We start from the raw sequence: 22,844 nt of genomic DNA on the forward strand, positions 1-22,844 counted from the left end.
ACAATATGACGCACTGCCTGCGACAAGGGGTCAAGCGCCATATGAACGTAAACAAGAAAATTACAGTGCAAGTAAGGAAAGCGCGCTCAGATTGTGGTACTTGGGCACAGAAGGCACTGTCGCTTTATAAATGTGTTGTGTCCTAAATATAGCACAGTACAACAATGTTTTATACCTCATTAAAGACTACATTTTCTTAGGTTTTATATGATATACATCTGATTTCGCTATGTTCAGTACTAACGGAATTGTGGCATGATGAATCTACAGAGTGTTACGTAGGAAACGCGAGAGTGTAAGTTTAAAAATTACGTCTGAACTGGTAAACTGATGACTAACAATATAATATTCTGCATCGATTAAAAATTGCATTTTATAATGATTCATTAGGCATCGGTCTGAGTTCTCTATGTTAAGTAGTAACGCAATGGTAACGTGTCGAAAGTTCTTCCCTCCGACTAAACTCAGTGAGGGAGGGCTAGGAGTCGTTCACCGCTGCCAGACGTAAGACCAACTTTCCTTATCCTTTCACTCTCCTCTCCCTCCCTCCTCTTTTCCTTCCCCCTCATTTCTCCCTTTCCCTCACTCTCCCCACCCCTCTCTCCCCCCTCCCCTCTCTCTCCCCCCCACTCCTCTCTCTCCCTTCCACCCACTTCCTCACCACCCACTGGCACCCCTATCCCCCACCCTCATACACAGCAAGACGTGTCATTACAGTACCTGAAGGTGGTCTAAGTCGGACCACAACATTAACACCTGTTTTGAAGTTATGTGGGTTTTTCCTTACCATTTTTCATTCACGAAATTTTGAATTATAAATCCAAGTGAAAGTGGAAAATATTCTAAGTAAAAATAAAATTGGTAAGAATATACAATTTTCGGTAAACACGTGATTCACTGATGTAAGTGCACTTACAAGAACATAGGGCGGTTATCAGTGTTTCGGCTCTTACTAATACCATAGAATATACCGTACTTGTCAAACAATGCATTTCTTGCAGATGGCTGCATGTGCAAATATATCAAATTTAATGGGACTTTTCCTGAAAATAATTCAAGATTTAAGGTTTAAAAATATAGAACTTTTCTGTACAGCTTTAAAAGAAGCATTAGCGTATGCGGAATTTCATTCCTCTGGGCTAGTAGACAGCATAATAGGCTACAACAAATCAAGCTTGTTGCAGTTTCATGGTTTTGTTTTGCCTAATTAGGAAAAATAAACATACACGAGTCTCACTGTTTACTGAAAAATTCATATAAATTATAATTATATATATAAAAAAAAAAAAAACTGAGGACGTCGTGGATCTCTTGCTTGCAGTACTGTAAACGCCATCACTCTGAGGAAGTCATTGTGAAAGTGACGGTGGTGGTAATTGTGGTAGTGATGGTGGTGGTAGTTAATTAGTGGTAGTGATGGTGGTGGTAGTGGTAGTGGTAGTGATGGTGGTGGTAGTTAGTGGTAGTGATAGTGGTGGAAGCTGTGGTAGTGAAGGTGGTGATAGTGGTAGTGATGGTTATGGAAGCTGTGGTAATGATGGTGGTGGTAGTTAATGGAAGTGACGGTGGTGGAAGCTGTGGTAGTGATGGTGGAGGAAGCTGTGGCAGTGAAGGTGGTGGTAGTTAGTGGTAGTGTGGTGGTGGTAGTTAGTGGTAGTGATGGTGGTGGAAGCTGTGGTAGTGATGGTGGTTGTAGCTGTGGAAGTGAACCAGTGCAGAGCAGGACCTCACCATGCGGCAGATCACGCCCAGTCGCCCTCCTTCTGGTAAGAAAAGGAAATTGGTTGTGACATCCTAATAAAATGTTTCACATTAGCACACACTAATGAAAACCTACCAACCTGGGGATACTAAACCAGTATAATAATCATTTTACAATTTACGCTTGTTGAAACAAACATGAAAAACTTGCATACCACTAAAGTTCTCAAAAAGGGAAGTCTCTGGAACAAGATAATACAATATAAAATATAATTTTATAAAAAATATGTGTTTCCATACGAATACTAACCAAATTTAATACGAGTTGCAACAATAGCGCCACATGACTGCCGGTATGAGGCCCACATACTCCGCTACATTACACTTGACGACCAACCATCCACTTCCACACAGGGGCCACTCGCAGCCCATCTCTCACTGAGGCAACACCTCCGCCGCTGTTTCCGGTGGGACCAGCTCCCTGCAGCAGCCGTTCCAGCCGAGGGGATTGGGCCTGTCTGTTCTACCAGGAGGTTGAGTGCCTTGGTCCGCCCACCTGGAGGTCGAGGCACCCCCATTATGACCCTCCCTCCCACCACCTGGATCGGAGTTGTGCCCTCCTGCCGACCGCGACTGGGCCCTCCCTCCTTGGCCTCCACCTGCTGCTGGGGAGCTGGGCGAGCGTCCACAGCCCTCTCCATCCAGGGCAACAGGGTTTGAGGCAGCATCGGGGCGGTTCCACCTGCAGCTCGTTGTCGGCGCCTCCATCAGCGCCGTGACTTCGTCGGCGCCTGTCCACCGGCGTCTTGACCTCCACCCTGCTTTCCGTCCCGCCCTGCCTCTCGTCGAGCATTGACGACCCGCCTGACGGCCTTGCTCTCCACCACCTGCCTTCTTCTACTGTTGCGGCCTTCCTCTTCATCTTCATCGTCATCCAGCTGCTCTCATAGAGCCCTCTTGTATCATCACCGACTCTTCACTGGCGGGCCTGACACCATAGGCCCGCTTCCACTCTAAGTCAGGTGGAAGAATCTACACCAACCAACCAACTTCCACACAACACACCCTCCCTCTTGCTACCAGGCAACGCTGCAACCACTCACTCTCAGTCCAGCACCTCTTCTGTCGAGGGGAAAAAATGAATCAATACAAAGCATTACCCGCATAGTAATATAAATTTTAGAAAATGTTCGTAAGTAGGCGGAAAATGGAAGTTTTTGGAGTTTACTATGCATTAATAATGTAATTTTTTTGATTAACAATTCAAGACAACAGTGATAGATATTCTTAAAAACAGTCACAAGCAGGCACACTGATGAAAGGCACTATGCCGACCAACGCTGGGTCATGGAAACCAACCACTCGGCCTCACACTGTCTGTCAACACACACACACAAACACACACACACACAAAACTACTTTATTCTTTCTGTAAACCTGAACAAATGATTATCACTAAAGATAAAAGAACTGACATAAAACTACAATTGTACTCAGGGAGAATACATTTTAAAATAAAAACTCACCCACCACTGACGAGAGCCAAGACGATCTTGCAGCAGACAGAGTAATCATTTTGTTTGTGTGTGGAGTTGGTTGTGTGGTGTATGTGAAAGAAGGCGTTATGGGGTCAGGGGGTGGCCATGAGTCTTCATAAATTAGCTTTGCGTATTTTCTCAACTCGCAGCCTCCGAAACCATCACATAATTTTTCTGCAACAATTAAAAACATAAAGCTGTAAAATGTCAAAGCAAAACCTCTTACCTGTGGTTATTATCGTTATTCTGAAACACTATGATGAACAAATCCAATATCGTTACAGAAGGATTTACGTGTATTAATATGATTTTGTATTCTATTTCTTACTAGGTTTATGGATTGTTTAATTTAAAAAAAAAAGCAATACTGTCTCACCTCGTCAATCATAATCCAACAAATCGTTGTCTACATCCGCTTCCAGGTCGTTTTCATTGCTTGGAGTAGGTGGCATACTTGATGTCTGTCTCTCTTGGTGTGAAAGTAGGTCCTTGAGTTAGGGGTATTTCACTGTATCAATGAATGCCAACAAACATTTAAGGCTTGCCACCTTTGCAGTTTTCAGGGGAATGGGCACATCATACTTTTGTGGGAGTGGCACGTCACTGAGGTTGAACACCTTCCGGGAGAAGCTTTTTTTTGCTAGGCATTAACCTGACGGGAGGCAATGGTGTAGCACTGTAGGCCATAGGAAGAAAATAACCTTCCTTGTATAAGTGACTGAAGATAAACATCCTGGCGTCTTTGAAGGAAACAGACTTACTCTTTGGTTTACGATTCACCACGTACTGCTTTAACACATCTATGTCCAAGAAGTCTTGCTGGTGCATCCTCACAACTGGATACAGAGAAGAAGTTGCACTCTGGATAATACTACAGTAAGAGTCAAAGTCGTAGATGTTACTCTCACGGATAAATTTCCTTTCAATATTTCCGAAAGCACTGTCACACGGCAAAAAAGAGTGGCCTGGCATGAGATACACATGTTCTATGGTCTTTAATCGTCCAATGTGCACTTCGTGAAGATAATTAAGGATAATATTTACATTTTTGCTTTGTCCTCCACAGTTGTCACTGAACACAGGTGATTGAAAGCCTTCTGATCGTACTCCATGGCAATCCATTTCTTAAGACAGCTGGCGATTTCAACAGAGCCACGCCCACCTGTAATCTCGTCCCACACGAACATTGATGATGTATTCGTCTTTAAGTTGTGAATGAAAAAGTTATACATCCACAGCTTGCGATGGTAGTATGCAACACTTGTGGAGAGCTTGGGGATAGGAATAGTCTGCTGTAAGTCAATGCAAATAACAGCGACATTGTCATTCTTGTCGTCTTTTTTCTCCTTCATTAATCGTTGTCCCTCTGCTGCTTTATCCTTGTGCTGCTGTAACTGGTCTTCTAAGTCTTGTTTGGTAGTTTCAGTGGTGGCAGAATTGATTGAAGTGGTCAGTTTATCACATGTGCTGCAGGTGTCCGATTTAGGTGGTTGGAAAGCAATGTTAAATTCTTTTGTGAATGTCTTGTGGTAATAATTTTGGGTCACCTTTTCGATTTCAGGATGATTGGCAGTCATCCATTCTTTATACAACTGATAAAGCTTAGAGATGGTCAGGTTAGATTCCAGGTAATGCCTGTGGGGAATTCTGACACGACTGTAGTGCCTTGTCACCGTCGGTAATTGATTGATGTGATCTCTAACACATCGCGCTTTATCTCCTGTAATTTTTCCGACAGGTTCGTGACGTCCGCGTTGGTCCAACACAGGAACATGGGTGGAAGTTGTTTTGCCTACTGCACACATAACCCGTTTCCTGGTAATCCCAAAAATAGATGTAAATGCTTCTCTACACACTGGATAAGTTTCATTCTTGTAAACAACACTGTATGAAAACATGAACTTGCGACGTTTTCCAGGATTGCCAGGGGTCTTGCTAGGCCGGTGTCTCTTTACACTAACTTTGTGAACGAGTTTCTGGATGTAAGCAGTCTGTGCATCATAGTTGGCCATAGCCCAGAACTCACTAAAAAGTGTTCTGATGACGGGCAGTGTCACTTTCTGAAAACAGCCATTACGGCAAGGAGTTCCAATTTGCCGACTTTGTACACGCCTCCCAGTCTTGACACTCACGTACTCTTTTCCAGAATTTCTGTTAAATTCAGCTATATTTCTTGCCCACTTAGCTGGTGTACACTTCTTTTTTCTACCCGTCCTCTGATGTGTGTTAGCCTCCTCTCTTGCTGTGTCTTCGCCACTGCTTGACATTACTCCGAGGGTTGGCGTGGAAAATGAAGATACTTTGTCTCTTATTCTGGCTGAAATCTCGCACCAGCTATAACTGTCTGTACACCGCTCCTGTACGCTCTTTCTCACCCGCTTCTTCCCCTTCTGTCCGCAGCCGCGCAACTAGAGTCAATGGGAGTGAGCCCGCAGGGGAGGCCTATCTAAATGAGAACCGTTTTTTATTGGATACCGTTTTAAAAATTTAAAATCTATCTCTCCATTCTCTCCATTCCCCCCCCTCCCATCACTCCCTCTTTAGCAGGCTCCTACCCTCTCTTTACCATTCTGTCTGTTTGTCTGTCTATTTGTTTGTCTGTCTGTCTGTCTCTGTAAGGAACAAACTGTAGAGGGGGGGGGGGCAGAGGGGAGTAACTTTCCTTCCTTCCTGAGGGGCAGAGATTCAAATTGTAATAGATGAGGACTGCTTTTTATTGGACACTATTTTAAAAATTTACAGTCTGGCTCTCCATTCTCTCCATTCCCTCCTCCCATCACTCCCACTTCAGTAGGCTCCTACCCTCTCTTTGCCATAATCTCTCTCTCTCTCTCTCTCTCTCTCTCTCTCTCTCTCTCTCTCTCTCTCTCTCTCTCTCTCTCTTTCTCTCTCTCTCTCTCCATTCCGTAAGGAACAAATTGTAGGGGGGGGAGAGGGGAGTAACGACCTTATAACTTTCCTTCCTTCCTGAGCGGCTGAGATTCAAGTTGTAATAGGTGAGAACTGTTTTTTATTGGACAGTTTTAAAATTTTTCAATGTAGCTCTCTATTCCTTCCCCCCCCCCCATCATTCCCTTTTTAGCAGGCTCCTACCCCCCTTCTCTCTCTCTCTCTCTCTCTCTCTCTCTCTCTCTCTCTCTCTCTCTCTCTCTCTCTCTCTGCACCGTAAGGAACAAATTGTAGCGGGGGCAGAACGACCTTACAACTTTCCTTCCTTCCTGAGCAGCTGAGATTTAAGTTGTAATAGATACAATCCAGTTTTTAATTATTCATCTTCTTGGGTGTAACAATTATCAACAGTTTACTTACCAGTATAGGAATAATAAAGGTACCTTAAGAATACAATAGTCCATAAATATGGCATACTTTAACTTAGATACATCATGATGCTTACATTGCCGTACGATAGTTTGGGCTGTCCAGCATCCCTCCTCTCTCTTCTCCTCCTCGCGACCGTTGTCCTGATGTTACTTACCGGTAGCATTATATTTTTTTCATTGATATTTTTGGAAATCTCTGGTGTTTGTAACAATCTTTGGAAAATGAAAGTGTATATTATTGTTTTTTCAGATTAATTAGTCACAGCTAACTGTAAAACTAGCACATAACATACATCTAAAATTAACAAACTCAGACGAAGATGGCAACTGTATGGCTGGCGACACATCTACACTTTCTGACTGTCAGCCGCACGCACAGTACAGCTACGGTTACAGACTGTTGTTCCTAGGATAGAGGAAGAATGGTAGAGTTGATTTACACATTTACTCAATCACGGGGTGGTTGGCACTTGGCCCCTTGTCACAGGCAGCTACTCATATAATCTCTTAATGTTAGCTGTTCTTACCTCTTTTATCATTAAAGATTGGCATTTGTTCTTGAATACTGTGTTTAAGAGTATGCAAACAGTAAATTATCCAACCAAGGTGTACACCTACATCTGCATGCTGCACTACATCCACCCACGATGTACACCCGGGCAACAGTTCCGCCTGGGCCCCCCAGTAGCGAGATATAGTAGATGTGGCAGTAGTGTGTGTGTTTGTTCGTTTGTACATGCTCGAAAAATGTTCGGATCGTCAACTCTCTCACTCCATTGTGAACGTGAATCGGCCTTTGTCAGCAGTTTTAATTAAAAGACAAATCCTCTTTAAACTGTGCTGATAATGCTATATACTGATTACTTAATGACCTGCGAGAGAGAGAGAGAGAGAGAGAGAGAGAGAGAGAGAGGGGGGGAGGGGGGGAAATAAGTTATGGAGAATATCCAATCATCGTGGAATATATTGTAACGGGTAGCAATGCAACAATATTTTATTTTTTTTATTGTTGTTTGGAATACAAAGTGTCAGTAATCTGAAACGATCCACAATAATGACTGGGAAAACTATTATCATGTCCAATACAAACAACCTAGCTGTTCGTTCCCCCCAACTCCGACCCACCTACCGTCCTGACCTCCCGTCTCTCCCCCATAACCACACACCGCCATCTATGGAGTGAACTCAAAGGCCGATTCACGTTCACAATGGAGTGAGATAGTTGACTATCCGAACATTTTTCGAGCATGTACAGACGAACAAACACACACACTGCTGCCACATCTACTATATTTCGCTACTGGGGGGACCAGGCGGAACTGTTGCCGGGTGTACACCAACGTCTGCATGTTGTGCCTGCATTTGATTCTCACCTTTGTTTTCACCTCATTGTAAATTAACCATCACCAGAGAAGCGGTGAAGTCTTTTAAATCGAAAAAAATATTGATTTGTTACACGATGTTTATATCATTAAATTAAAATTCTCAGTACACACAGCACACGGTCCTGCAAAATCTACATAGTTTTCATTGCATAAAGATACTATATTGTGATGAAGGGGCATGTGTATGCTATGCGATTCCGAGTGGATTCCAATTCTATGCTGCAATAATTCTCTCCTGTTGGCCGGGGAATGCTCTACCTTTCGTACATTAAGATTACCAAAAGTAAGGTGAATTCCTGCCCACAATTGAAGACTATGGCCATTAGTGTAATGGGTTGGGTTACTCTCATCTGGAACACAAGGGAGGCAAAACTGGACAAAATTGTTAGCAAAAAATATTTCTGGAGCATTGAAAGAAAGATGCATGAACAATGTTCACTGTATACGGGTCTAAATGAGAGGGAAGAAAGATGGTTTTATGATGACTGAGCTGAGTGCTGTCTAATACAAAATTCGTAGTTTGGATGAAAAACAATGACTTGCTAATACATTAAGGCTAATGAAAGTCTTTGTGGAGGAGCAATGCAGATGTATTGGCCAGAACTAAAAGAAGAGTATATGGACAAGGGAGAGTAAAGCATTGCATATTGCTCTATAGAAAATTGGTATTTGCTTTATATTTCATGTATTCGAATCTGGTCATACCACGTTGAGTACACCGCTTCCCGCCTGATAAGCGAAGCTAAGCAACGGTGGGTCTGGTTAGTACTTGGATGGGTGACCGCCTGGGAACACCAGTCGCTGTTGGCATCCCTATGTGTCAAGTGGGGTTGGTGGAGGATTAGTGCCCCTCCCTGTAAAACAATTAACTCTAAGCCCTTGGTCACCTCGTTTGGGATACATGGCGTCTGGCAATGAATGAATGAATGAATCTGGGAACGGTTGAAACAGGGATGTGTCATGTCTCCATGGTTGTTCAGTCTGTACATGGATGGGATAATAAATGAGGTACAAGGTAGGGTAGTGGATGTTGGAGTGGCCCTGGTGAGAGAGGATAGTGTTTGGAAACTCCCTGTACTGTTGTTTGCAAATGATACTGTGTTGTTGAGTGAAGACGAAGGGGAGCTGCAACGCTTGGTGGATGAATTTGGGAGAGTGTGTAAGAAACGGAATCTAAAGGTGAATGTAGAGAAGAGTAAAGTGATGGTCTTTGAGAGAGGTGAAGTCAGTGAATGTACAGCGAGGTTGGATGGTGAGGAATTGGAAAATGTGAGTACGTTTAAGTACTTGGGTAGTGTGATGAGTAAGGATGGAGGTTTGGAGGGTGAAGTACTTGAAAGGGTACAGCAGGGAAGAAAGGTTGCTGGTTCTTTGAAAGCAGTGATAAGAAACAGGGAAGTGAGCATGGAAGTGAAAAAGTTACTACATGACAGTATTGTGATACCAACTCTTAACGTATGGAAGTGAAGCTTGGACGTTGATGGAAGGACACAAGTCAAGAGTGAGAGCAGTGGAAATGAATTATTTAAGAGGAGCCTGTGGAGTCACATGGAGAGACAAGCAAGGAGCGTTGTGGTGTGGATGTGGATGTGATGGGAAGCGTTAGGAGGAACACACTGAGGTGGTTTGGCCATGTGGAGAGGATGGAGAGTGAAAGACTGACGATGAGAGTGTATGTGAGTGAGGTGGAGGGGGGAAGAGGGAGGGGGAGGCCGAGGATGGGATGGAGGGATGGGGTGGAGAGGTATATGAGAGAGGGGTGTGTGAGTTGGGAGCAGGGCAGTGAAATGGCGGGGGACAGGGCGACGTGGAGGCGATACGTTTGTGGCCACCCCAAACGGGATTGAGGCGTCTGGCAATAGATAGATAGATAGAGTCTGGGAACAGCGTTGACAGTTCTTCCCCTCATGACGTAGCAATCATCATACAGGGTACGTATTTTCAAACATAACCACTTGTAATGATTCAAGAGGACTGGCATTTTCACAATGTCGTCGGATTTTAAAGACCATCTAAGGATCAGGATGGCTTTAACAATATTCAGATCTTCAAAATGCCCCACGCCACGTTGCCCCTTTACAGAGTGCTGGGGCGTTTTACAGTGTCGATGCGAGATTTGTGTTGTAAAAGTGTTGGGATCATTGGTTATGCCGTTACAGAGAATAAAAGGAGAATCTCATAAGGTGTGTGTGAATAATGCTTGCCCCTTTACAGAGTGCTAGAGCGTTTCAGAGCGTTGATGCGAGGTATGTGTGTTGTAAAAGTGTTGAGATCATTGGTTATACCCTAACAGAGAATAAATAGGGAATCCCATAAGGTGTGTGAGTGAGTAACGCTTGGTCGCGTAAAAATTTAAAATAGGAATTTCCAGTGTTTATAATTTATGTCCCTTCTACCCATCGGGCTAAGATACGCATAAATGTGTGGGTGAGTAAATCTGGAGTGTGTTGTCCTGTCTTGGTTACCTCCCTTTCTTTGGGGGAAGCAGATGTGTAGATAGATAGATATATTGTGCAACTTCACGACTTCGATGACGTCTTTTGGGAGCTTAGTTTTGCTGGTTCCAAAGAAATATATTCCGAAAAAGAACCGCCTGTCGCACTGAATGGGATAGACAACTTCCATTAAGACTTTCAGTTCCATGGCTTTTGTTTCTTTTCATTTTCATCCTTGCTGCCCCGAAAAGATTTTTTCGATCTAGTAAGACTTCATAGGGAAGGGATATAACAACACATAGCATTACACAAGGAATATTAGTGAATCCCTCCTTTCATTTATCAGTTCCGGTGATAATTATTCTGCATACTTAAATTGACAAAAAATTTAGTTGCATTCATGGTACAGTAGTTGGCACCAAAATTTTACAATAATTGCACAACTTACTCGAACATTGGTATTGCCTCCACATACAGTTTATGGTCGATCTGCTTCCTTGCATACATTTAACTCATTACCGCCAGTCGAACACAAGGAAGTACACCATGTATACTTGTGAGCCATAGTTTCTCATCCTTTTTCTTTATCAGTGGCTGACAGAAAGTCGTAACCAGGGTTTCACACCCAGCGAAGACATTGTTGATAGTTCAAGGCTTTTCTTGAATGCACGTGGAAGGAGAATATAAGAGAGTATGGAACAGTGGGTGCAAGGATTGTATGGGTGAGGAGGAAAGTAGGTATACAAGCATGGGCGATTGCATGTGTGTATGCTCCAACAGAGGATCGAGTGGCAAGAGTGAAAGATGAGTTTTGGGCAAGAGTAGAAGCATGTATGGACAAGTTTGAGAGGAGCGAGAGAGTGCTGTTGATTGGAGACATGAATGGCAAAGTTGGGAATGTACGAGTGGATGGAGTGGTTGGTCAGTGGGGTGTGCGAGCTGAAGTAGATGGGAATGGTAGTGCTTTGGTGGACATCTGTGCTGGTAAGGGGTTGGCAATAGCCAACACCTACTTTCGGCATAAGATGATCCACCGGTATACATGGAGAGTAATGAGGAGGATGGATGGTGAACTTGTTGAACGAAAGGCAATGATAGACTACGAGTGTGTGGATGAGCGAATGAGAAGACAAGTGTTGGATGCAAGAGTGTGAAGAGGGTGGGGGAATGGAGTCTCGGACCATCACTTAGTGATGGCCAAGGTAGAGCTGCAAAGAAAATGTTTGAGGAGACGAAGGGGAAGACAGGAGGAAGCAGCTCCTGTGAGAAGAGTGGAGAAATTGCAAGATAGTGAGAAAATGACAGAGTATAAGAGCATAGTGGAAGAAAGATTGGGAAGGTATGAGCTACTGTAGAGCAGATGGAAGGGGTGGAAGACGTATGTAAGATATTCACGGAAGAGATAAGCGCAGCGTGTGAGGCGGTTTGTGGAGTGAGGAGGAGATGCAAGGGTGTGCAAGGGACAGCATGGTGGAATGATGAGGTGAAACGAGCTGTGGAGCAAAAGAAGAAGGCATATGGTGAATGGTTGGCGAGTAGAGGTAGGGGAGAAGATGAGAGAGAGAAGAGAGAGGTATATGTGAGCGGGAGAAGGAAGGTTAAGAGACTGGTGAAGGAGAGTAAGAAGAAAGTGGATGAAGAGTTTGGGAGGAATCTGAGTGTGAAATGGAGGGAGAGTAAGAAATTGTTTTGGAAGGAGGTAAAGAAAGTAAGGCAGTGTGAAAGGGGAAATAGTAGAGGAGTGAAAGATAGGAATAATAGATTGTTGGTGGAGAAGAGAGAGAAATTGAGGAGATGGAAGGAGCACTTTCAGGATTTGTTGAATGTAGAGAGTGAGAGCAGTGTGAGTATAAGTGGTTGGGGAATGGCTGGGAGAAGAAGAGATGAGAGGAGGGAGGAAGAGATCAGTAGGTCGGAAGTAGTGGAAGCGATGAAGAAGATTAAGCTGGGAAAGGCCCCAGGAATTGATGGAGTGTGTTGTGAAATGCTTAGGTATGGGGGTGAGATTGTTGTGGAGTGGATATGGAAGTTGTGTAGATTGGCTTGGGAAGAGGGAAGGGTTCCAGAGGACTGGAAATCAGGTATAATTGTTCCTCTGTACAAAGGAAAAGGGGAGAGAGAAGTATGTGGTAACCATAGGGGTATTTGCCTTCTTAGTGTGACTGGTAAAATATATGCTAGAATGCTCATTGATAGGGTTAGGCATATGACAGAGGAGCTAGTTGGAGAAGAACAAGGGGGATTTAGGAAGGGAAAAGGATGTGTAGATCAGATATTTATTCTAAGATGTTTAGTGGAGAAGTATCTAGAGAAGGGAAGGAAAGTGTATGCTGCCTTCATGAACTTGGAGAAAGCTTATGACAGAATAGATAGGCAAGGTATGTGGAAGGTATTAAGAATATATGGAGTGGAGGGGAAATTGTTGAGTGCTGTGAAGAGTATGTACGAGGGAGCTGCGAGTGGATGGTGAGCTGGGTGAGTTCTTTGATCTCAATGTGGGACTGAAACAGGGGTGTGTGATGTCTCCATGGCTGTTTAATATATATATGGATGGGGTTGTAAAGGAGGTGCAAGGTAGGGCAGTGGATGTGGGGGTGGCCCTAATGAATGAGGGTGAGATTTGGAAGCTTCCGGTGTTGATGTTTGCTGATGATACAGTATTGTTGAGTGAAGATGAATGGGAGTTGCAAGGTTTGGTGAATGAATTTGGGACAGTGTGTAGGAGGAGGAAGCTGAAAGTTAATGTAAACAAAAGTAAAGTTATGGTGTTTGAGAGGAATGAAGTCACAGAGTGTGCAGTGAGGTTGGATGGTGAGGATATGGAGAATGTGAGTGCATTGAAGTACTTGGGTAGTGTGATGAGTAAGGATGGAACTTTGGGGGATGAAGTACGTGAAAGGGTACAGCAGGGAAGGAAGGCTGTTGGTACACTGAAAGCAGTGATGAGAAATAGGGAGGTGAGTATGGAAGTTAAAAAGTCACTGCATGATGGTATTGTGATCCCTACCCTGACGTATGGAAGCGAGGCGTGGACCATGCAAGAGGGGAACAAGTCAAGAGTGAGAGCAGTAGAAATGAGATACTTGAGAGGAGCATGTGGAGTGACGTGGAGGGACAGGTTGACGAATGAAAAAGTGAAGGAACGTTGTGGGGTAGATGTGGATGTGGTTGAGAAGATTAGGAGAAATACACTGAGGTGGTTTGGACATGTGGAGACAATGGAGAATGAAAGACTGATTAAGAGGGTGTATATAGGTGAGGTGGAGGGAGGGAGAGGGAGGGGTAGACCGAGGATGAGGTGGAGGGATGGAGTTGAGAGGTATATGAGGGAGGGGGGGTGAGTTGGGGGGAGGGTAGTCAAATGGTGGGTGACAGAGTGACTTGGAGGCGTTTTGTCTGCGGCCACCCTTTGCGGAATTAGGGCGTCGGGCTATAGATAGATAGATAGACATTTAACTCTGACATCAAAAATGTTCATGTTGTCTAGCAAAACTTTGAAATATCACCTTAACACCAGAAAGCAGGTATTTGTTATGTGTGACACCCTGGCCACGATCTCCCTCCAGCCAGTGATTAGATTAGAGGGTAAGCAAATATCATGGCTCACTAGTGTCCATTAAAAACAGTGACACCCTGGCTTTGATTTCCCTTCCAGCCAGTGGTAGGATCAGAGGCTCAGCAAATATCACAACTCACAAGTGTACATTCATTAAAAACAAAAGCAAGCAAAAAAGAACACTCAGAGAGTGGAACACCTGCGCCCACTATCTGTAACTCTGACTTTTGATAGATTACTCTTAAAATCGAACTGATCCATTCTGACTCAACCTTTAACCTTTCCATGAACCAAAAGGTTCAAGTAAAAAAATAATTGTTTGAGTTGTTTTTGCCAAGTGACCTTGATCTTTGACCAGTTCCTGACCTTGACTTCTGACTTATTATTGTGACAATCAATATTATCCCTGATTTAATTTGAACCCTTCCCCTAAGTTTAGCCAACATCAGATAAACATTGTTGCAGTTGATTGTGTCATACGACCTTGCCCTTTGATCTGTTTTTCTAAAAGACCAAAGTTTAACCTCGTAGATGATTTACAGCTCACCCATTGACTTTGATTCATGTGAAATAAAAAAGTATTCCATTTATTTTGTTCATGCATAGATACAAGGATGGAACTTTGACCATGCCTTGTAACTTTTACCTATGATGGACTGTTAAAACTTGGACATTTTCGTTCTTACGTGGCCCTGAACCCTTCCGACAAGTTTGGTTAAAATCAGATCAAAACTCTGTGAATTAACCTTGTCTTGTGACCGTTGACCATACCTTGTAACTTTTACCTCTGATGGATTGTTAAAAATTGGATGTCTTCGTTCTTACCTGGCCCTTAACCCTTCCAGCAAGTTTGGTTCAAATCAGATCAAAACTCTTTGAATTGACCTTGTATTGTAACTATAACCTCTGGCCTATTCCAGTGACTTTGATCTTTGAATGTTCTCAAAATCAAAGCCATACATTTTTTACTTATTTTCAACTTTGCACAAAGTCTTGTGTAAACTGAATAAAAAACTTAAGTTGACCTTGCCCTGTGACCTGACCTTTGACCTATTCCTATGAAAAGTGTAGGTTTACATCTCAGTTGACCCTATACATTTACATCAAGTCTGGTTAAAATCGAAATAAAACTTGTTTGTTTTGCTAACAAACACACACCCTGGTCGAACTTTTACCTTGCCATGTGACAGTGACCTTTTACCTATTGTTCTCAAAATATACAGGGCTACTAATTGGCTGTTACTCATCCTTTCTGCCAAGGCTGGCTAAAGTCAAATAAAATCTTTGGGTTATTTTTAACACACACACACACACACACACACACACACACACACACACACACACACACACACACACACACACACACACACACACACACACACACACATAGAACACCCGCGCTCACTCCGTCATCGCGGGTGTTAAAACTAAATGCACCTCTACTGTGTGAGATGACAAAAAAACCAGTTAAGAGTTTCCAACTCTACTAAATGAAAATGGTTTTAGTGTCAATAATCGTTTCTAAACTCACTAAACCCAGAGGTGGTTTGTTTGTCTTCCAAGTGTCAGTCTCCAACCACAATACTGTGCATATAAGATCTTTCTGAAGCCAGAATCGGGGTAACAAGAAAGGATTGGCGACAGACTGTTCCTTCCTTCCCCCCCTCCTTGACGGAGCCTTGGTTTTCTACCTTGTCAGCTGGTTCGACAAAGCTTACGATTAAAAGGAGGCCTCATGTTGTAGAACCTTGAACTTTCACTATGAAGGCTTTTTTTATTTTTATTTTTACCTTGGTATCATCAGGCAGTTACAATCAGCTTTAAACTTACTTTATTGATAGGTGGAGCTGCAATTGTTCTTTATTATCTCTTTCATTACCTTAGTGCTCCCCTAAGCTGGAGGTGGTAAAAATTAACCAAAGTGTACATCATGGACTGAAGAGGTTAAAGTACCAGATTACATAGGAAGCTCGTCTAAAATCATGACGCAAAGAGAAGTAGCGCTCAGATAGTGCAACATCCGTGCCCACCAACTGGTTTAAGGGCGGAATATTTGACTTTGTCCTGTAACCTTAACCTTTTACTTATTCTTCTGAAACTCGAAACCCTTTATTCGTGTTATAACTTGCACCCTTCAACAAACTTTAGTTTGCATCAGATGAAATTTGCTTAAGCTGATCCTACCCTGTGACCTTGACCTTTTTCTTATTGTTCTAAGAAACAACAGGTCACCTTCTTGGGTAATCCTTCACTCATCCATAAAGTTTGATCCAAATCAGCTCAAAACTGATATAGTTATATTATTCACACATCTGTGTGTCAGCACTGTGTGGAAATCATTGTCTTCACGATTGTGTTGAAGATGTTCACTCTTGCTAACGGCATGTGTGTTGGCCATTTTTTTTTTTTTCTTCTCTAGGTTACCTTGTAACTTAATTTGTCTGTTTCCACTAGGTAGCTTTAATTAATAAATGTTTAATACAGTTCTTTTAATTGCTCACTGAGTAACTGTGATGGTATATTTTCTTTATTACTTTGTAGATATAATATGTATAGTTCTATATATGAAACACGTATTTTATGTAGGTATAAATGGTAACACTCGTTGGTAGTAAATAAATGTTATAATAAATGAATGAATATATACAGTGTAGAATATTTATTGTTGGTGATTATTTAGTATTTGAGTTATGCAGATAACTGAAGTAAGTATGTGTATTTAAGCTGTAACTATACAGCACGTTTTATATGTTTGTGCAGAAGCATATTGTCTATCACTGTGTATTGCATAAATGAAGTAACAATGTAACTCACTAATTTTTACCATGGTGTGAGTGGTGGTGCAGGTGGTGTGTTGACTGACGTGGTGTCTGTTCAGCAAGCACGCATTATGACCTCAACTTCCCACACTGGTAGCTGTGGTGAGTGAATGAGTAGCGATGAGTAACTTGAGTGAAGACGAGTGAGTAAGATGAGTTATGAGTCGTGTCTCACTCTTCGTTTGTTTGTTTGTTTGTTTGTATGTTTTCTTTCTTTCTTGATGTATTCTTGGTCCTTTTTTCTTGTGATTTACTCGTTGTAGGATTAAGACTGCCGCTACTTGTAGGTGCGTGTAGAAGATTATACAGACGACGTAGAGTTGTTAATTGTAGTTGATTGTAGATGGTTGTAGTTCGCTGATTCGTCGTAGACCCGTAGACTTTGTAGACTATTCGCACTGTAGGCTGTATTTTGTAGGATTCAATGTTGAACTGAAGCTAATCTTGTAGAGTCTCGGTTGCTTTTTGTAGAAATTTGCTTTTAATTCGGAGACGATGTCCGCAGATTTGCTGGTTTGTCGTTAAGCTACTTGCAAGGCGTCGAGTGATCTCTTGACCTCTGCATCAGCGTAATGATCTGGGAGACGGAGGGGGCAGGAGCTGATATTGTTGGTTGTTGTCAATCTTGATATTTTGTAGGAATTTAATGTTGATTCGTAGACGAGGTTCGTATACGTTCGCTGCTACCAAATGTCATAAAGACTTTGTAGTTACTTGTAGAGAAGTATATTTTAGACTTGTGGTCGAGCGGCTTTTATATCTTGTAGTAGTTTCCCCACCAGATGTCATGTAGTGACGGGAGGTAAAGAATAGTATGGGACTATTCTTATTTGTCTTGGAAATATTAAACAGGTATAATAGTATAAGTCCTGGGTAGCTACCTCCCTGTCTCGCTATCTCTCTCTCTCTCTCTGTTCTAAAGCTAATCTCCGTCTCGACCTCTCTCTAGGGTCGCTTGTCTCCTTCTAAACTCTCTTTCCTAACATCTCGTGTAGTAGGGTGTGTGTGTCACGTATCTTCCTCATGGCAACAGAACTTTCTCACGAGAGGACTGCTGACAGCTAACTGAATCATCTCCTTACTGGCCGCTGTCGTCAGCTTTCCTCCGTGTAAGCGTTTAGCGCTGCTCGCTTCTCGCAAACACAACACCTTCTCATCATTTGACTTCCTGCTTCTATCTGTCTCTCTATCTATCTATTTATCTATCTATCTAGTATGATTTGCAATTATAATATGGAGACCTACCACACATCGACACACAAGTCGAATTTTGGCCTTGCTCTGTGGACTTCACCTTTGATTGTTTCCAATGCTGAATCCCTTAATCACTGCCTGACCCTTAAACCTTAAACGATGTTTGGTTCGAATCGGACCAACACTCTTGGTTAATCTTATCCTGTGACCTTGGCCTGTGATGTTTCCCTGTGTCGACCGTTTGTTCTCAAAATGAATCCTATATATATATATATATATATATATATATATATATATATATATATATATACATATGGAAAATGTGAGTACGTTTAAGTACTTGGGTAGTGTAATGAGGAAGGATGGAGGTTTGGAGGGTGAAGTGCTTAAAAGGGTACAGCAGGGAAGAAAGGTTGCTGGTTCCTTGAAAGCAGTGATAAGAAGCAGGGAAGTGAGCATGGAAGTGAAAAAGTTACAACATGACAGTACTGTGTTACCAACTCTAACGTATGGAAGCGAAGCTTGGACGTTGCTGGAAGGACACAAGTCAAGAGTGAAAGCAGTGGAAATGGGTTATTTAAGAGGAGCCTGTGGAGTCACATGGAGAGACAGGCTGAAAAATGAGAATATAAAGGAGCGTTGTGGTGTGGATGTGGATGTGATAGGAAATGTTAGGAGGAATACACTGAGGTGGTTTAGCCATGTGGAGAGGATGGAGGGTGAAAGACTGACGAAGAGAGTGTATGTGAGTGAGGTGGAGGGGGGAAGAGGGAGGGGGAGGCCGAGGATGAGATGGAGGGATGGGGTGGAGAGGTATATAAGAGAGGGGGGTGTGAGTTGGAAGCGGGGCAGTGAAATGGCGGGGGACAGGGCGACGTGGAGGCGATTTGTTTGAGGCCACCCCGAACGGGATTGAGGCGCCTGGTGATTATATATATATATATATATATATATATATATATATATATATATATATTTGTTTTCTTTTTTTTTGGGGGGGGGGCCACTTCACCAACCCTTACGCAAAGCATGGTGTAAATCAGATGAAAACTTTTATAGTTGATCTTGCACTGTGACCCTGGTCTTTGACCTGTTGTTTTCAAACAGTACAAGTTTACTGTATGGCTGACCCCCACCGTGTTTGCTTAAAATCAGATCCAGCTTATTTGTTAGTTCGTAAACAACCACACTTCTGGGTCGAACTTTGACCATGTCCTGTGAACTTGAGGTTTGACTGATTGTTCTCAAAAGTAACTTCTGTTTTGACCTACTGTACTCTCAGTCCTTCCCCTGTGTTTGGCCTAAAATGATACAAGCTGTTCAAGCTGATTTTGTTGAATCAGCCTTTGACCTACTCTGTGTCCTTGACCATTCATCTGTTGATTAAAAATTAGTTGACTCATTTCCTGTCCCTCAGTTCTTCCACCATGTTTGCATAAAACTGGATGAATTAATCTTAGTTTTTTTGGTCACACACACACACACACACACACACACACACACACACACACACACACACACACACACACACACACTGCTCAAAACTTAAAACCCACCTAACTCTGTGAGCACACATGTAACTACAATGTGTCATACTTAGCCTGCCCCATCCCGACCGATTTTCCACCACTGACTCCCCCCAGTCCCAACTAATTTTTGAAAAAAAAAAAAAAAAAAATTGGCTCAAACCTCTGCTTTTGGTGAGAAACATCACAAATTCATAGAGAAATCGCTCACCTAAAATACTCGATACAGGTAGCAGTATCTCTTATCTTACTTCGTTTTCTATCAGGCTGGCTCCAAAGAAAACGAGTTCTATGGGAGGGTAACTATTCCACACCACTCATAAACGGTATTTATTTATTTATTTGGTACAAATTTGTATGTAGTACGAGAGTACATTGGTTTTCACACAGTAATATAGGCAATATAAGCATTGTTTCATTCACCAAACATATTAACATATCTTACCTTTTTTGGCGACAGTACCTAATCACCATTTGTGACTGTTTCTTCCTTTAATGCTACGTAAACTTTGTCCTCTACATTGTCATTGACTGGGGAATCACTCTGGCCCTGAATTTCGTACCGTGGCACGACATGTCTTTACTGGCCAGGACACTGGTAACAGGTGAATTGCCAAGACAATGGCGTGTGGGGGGGGGAGAGGTCATGCAGGATAAGGCACTGTCCCTGCCTGGCATCTTGTAGAGAAAGGTGTCCCGTGTATACGTACCAAAAATTACACACGAAAATTGAAAATTGTGCAAATTAGGGACCTTGCAATTGATGCGCGCTTATATATGTCATCAGGACTGACAGTGACAAAACATGTGGACTATATATACATCAACGGGACGCGGCGGGTTAAACAGGTAGGTGAATTATTGATTGCTACACAAACACAGTGTAGTGTGTTTAATATCACAGCTGATCTGAGGCTGTTATAAAGCACCAACAGCTTGTATGGTAAGTCAGCACTATTATTCCTCAAGCATAATAGCTGTCGTTATCTTTGATGAAATGGTACTGCATTGTTGTACTGATAATGCGTTAAAATTACCTCATTTACAAAAGCCGTGTTACATTGTTGATTGTACGTATTTACATTATCATCTTCAGCTGCATCTTACCTAAGCAACTGTCTTCGCTTTCTTCTTTCGACCTATCCTCACAGCCTGCACCAGTTTTTTTTATTGCTTTCGACATATATTTCTGTCCACTCTGAAATACAATATAAGGTCTTATGCCTAACTTTGTGACAGAATAACTTACAGTCTTAATGACCTTCGTCATTTGTACTTAACCAGCATGAGAAAAGGTTAATTCAGGATACCATCTTCATTCCAAGGTCTAGGTCCGGTCCTGCACTAGTTTTCATGTAGACTGATACAGATTCAGAGGTAAAGATTTTGCTGCTGCATCTTGCGTTTTTTTTCCATCATGCATTTTTGTCACATCTTGCGTTTTCGTCATATTTAGCAGGATGGCCAGATTCAGTGTGTATCCCTCACTGCGTCACTTACTCATTTATTCATGTCCTGCTTTAAAGGCTGGGGTCTGGAATATATGCGGGTGCTATGAGAAGTGGGGGTACACATACAAACGTATTTATATATGTACTTGGACGGAAAAAAATACTGATGCTGTAGTTGTCCGCTTACCTTTGTCATGCCAAAATATCCATAAATATATTACAGAATGACGTGGCAAAATATGATACACTGAAATAAAGAGTACTGGTCGACTGTTTACATACATCCTGCTTAGGTAACGAAATTAGTTACAGAGGGACAGTTTAACATTAAATGATCACATACAGAAATTTAAAAAAATAAAATCACGGCACAAGAATGCTGGGCGACCACGTGCACTTCCATATCAGCACCACAACGCTCCTGAATTTCTCATTTAACTGCCTGTCTTCGCAACTCAATAGACTTTTCTTAGATAACACATGTCCATCCTTATTAGGCTACTCTGTAAACCTTGTTCCACCAGCAAAGTCAGTGCTTCACTTCTGTACGTTAGTGCAGAGATCACTGTCGACAGAATTAGTGCAACGAGTTCCTTCGATCCATGCTCACCTTGCTTTCTTTGTCACTGTCTTTATTTTGCCTTTAGTTTTCCTGTCTTTCATCCTTTCTAGTATTTCATACTCTAAACTCTTATCCGTATTCATCACACTATATAAATATATGCAGGCGCTCACAGCCTTTTATTTCCTGACCATTCGGTCTCACTACACGCTGCCTGGTGGTGGTATGTGGGACGCCATCATCCACTCACTTGATCTAGTACTGACTACTTCTTCCTTCAGCTTTATCATTCTTTTTCTATGTCTGTCCTGATCTCTTCCTCTTTTCTCCCATATTTTCTACTAATTCTTACTACTCTTCTTTGAACTTCAGACTAGAGCACTGAGCGACAAGTCTAATAATTTCCTCTAACCCAGAAATATTACAACGCTGGGTGGTGACCAGATAACTAGAGTGCTGGGTAAGGGGTAAATTGAATCCTACTGTGGTGCCCTCCCCGCGCCTCACTGTGGTGAGGCACTGTTTGCTGGAAGAGAACATCGGTTCACTCCATCAGACAGCCTTGCAGGGGCAATGCTTGCCTGGGGTAGATAGATGTACTCGGCAAGGCAGACCGGGGATGCTAAAACACACACACACACACACACACACACACACACACATTCCCTGTCTTCAATCCTCAAAAAAAAAAAAAAAAGTTTACTTTTTTACCATTCGCTTTCAAAATTCGTTTTTAACACGAGTAGTTTTAACACTATCCACAAATTGCACTGGCGAAGAGCTTACACGTGGTGACGCAGTGCACTCTGGGTGTAGCAGAAAGATAGATAGGAATAGATAGAGAGACAGGCATAGACGTAAAGATATATATATATATATATATATATATATATATATATATATATATATATATATATATATATATCAGCAGCAGCAGCAGCCGTTTGGGTATCCATTGTAGGACCAGCCTATCCCGACCGAAGTCGAGACGATACAGCCAATGTATCTCTACCAAGTGGCTTAGGTTGTCTGGTAGATATTGTATGTAGGGTGAGAAGTGCTTGTAAGTGTAATTGTAGTGTTGGAGTGGCTTTGGATGTGTCTGTAGTCTGTGAACCAAGTGTAATCGGCCCACGTAAGCCAACTGGGTGCAAGCATACTTTATAGTATGCAACACTGGTCCAACCACAGCATCCTCTATGTCTGCCAAAATAGTACATGGCCGGGTGAACACTCCCAGAGTTTATTACCCTAGCGGGGTGCGAACCCTGGTGCACTCGTGTACGAAAACGTACACTCTACCACTGTACCACAGAGGCTCATATTATATATATATATATATATATATATATATATT

At 42.4% G+C, this 22,844-nt stretch overlaps 1 protein-coding gene and 1 pseudogene across 1 annotated transcript in view; both read left to right on the forward strand.

Annotated features, from left to right (window-relative positions):
* Window positions 1–22,844, forward strand: part of LOC145399112 (solute carrier family 23 member 1-like) — a 753,597-nt gene that overhangs the window by 705,890 nt on the left and 24,863 nt on the right. The window lies entirely within an intron of this gene.
* LOC145399189 (5S ribosomal RNA) lies at window positions 8,636–8,754 on the forward strand (annotated as a pseudogene).

The sequence above is a fragment of the Coenobita brevimanus genome, chromosome 47 (genome assembly GCF_032717465.1).
Source record: "Coenobita brevimanus isolate Jiangsu-jjx chromosome 47, ASM3271746v2, whole genome shotgun sequence".
In the NCBI taxonomy this organism is placed as follows: domain Eukaryota; kingdom Metazoa; phylum Arthropoda; class Malacostraca; order Decapoda; family Coenobitidae; genus Coenobita; species Coenobita brevimanus.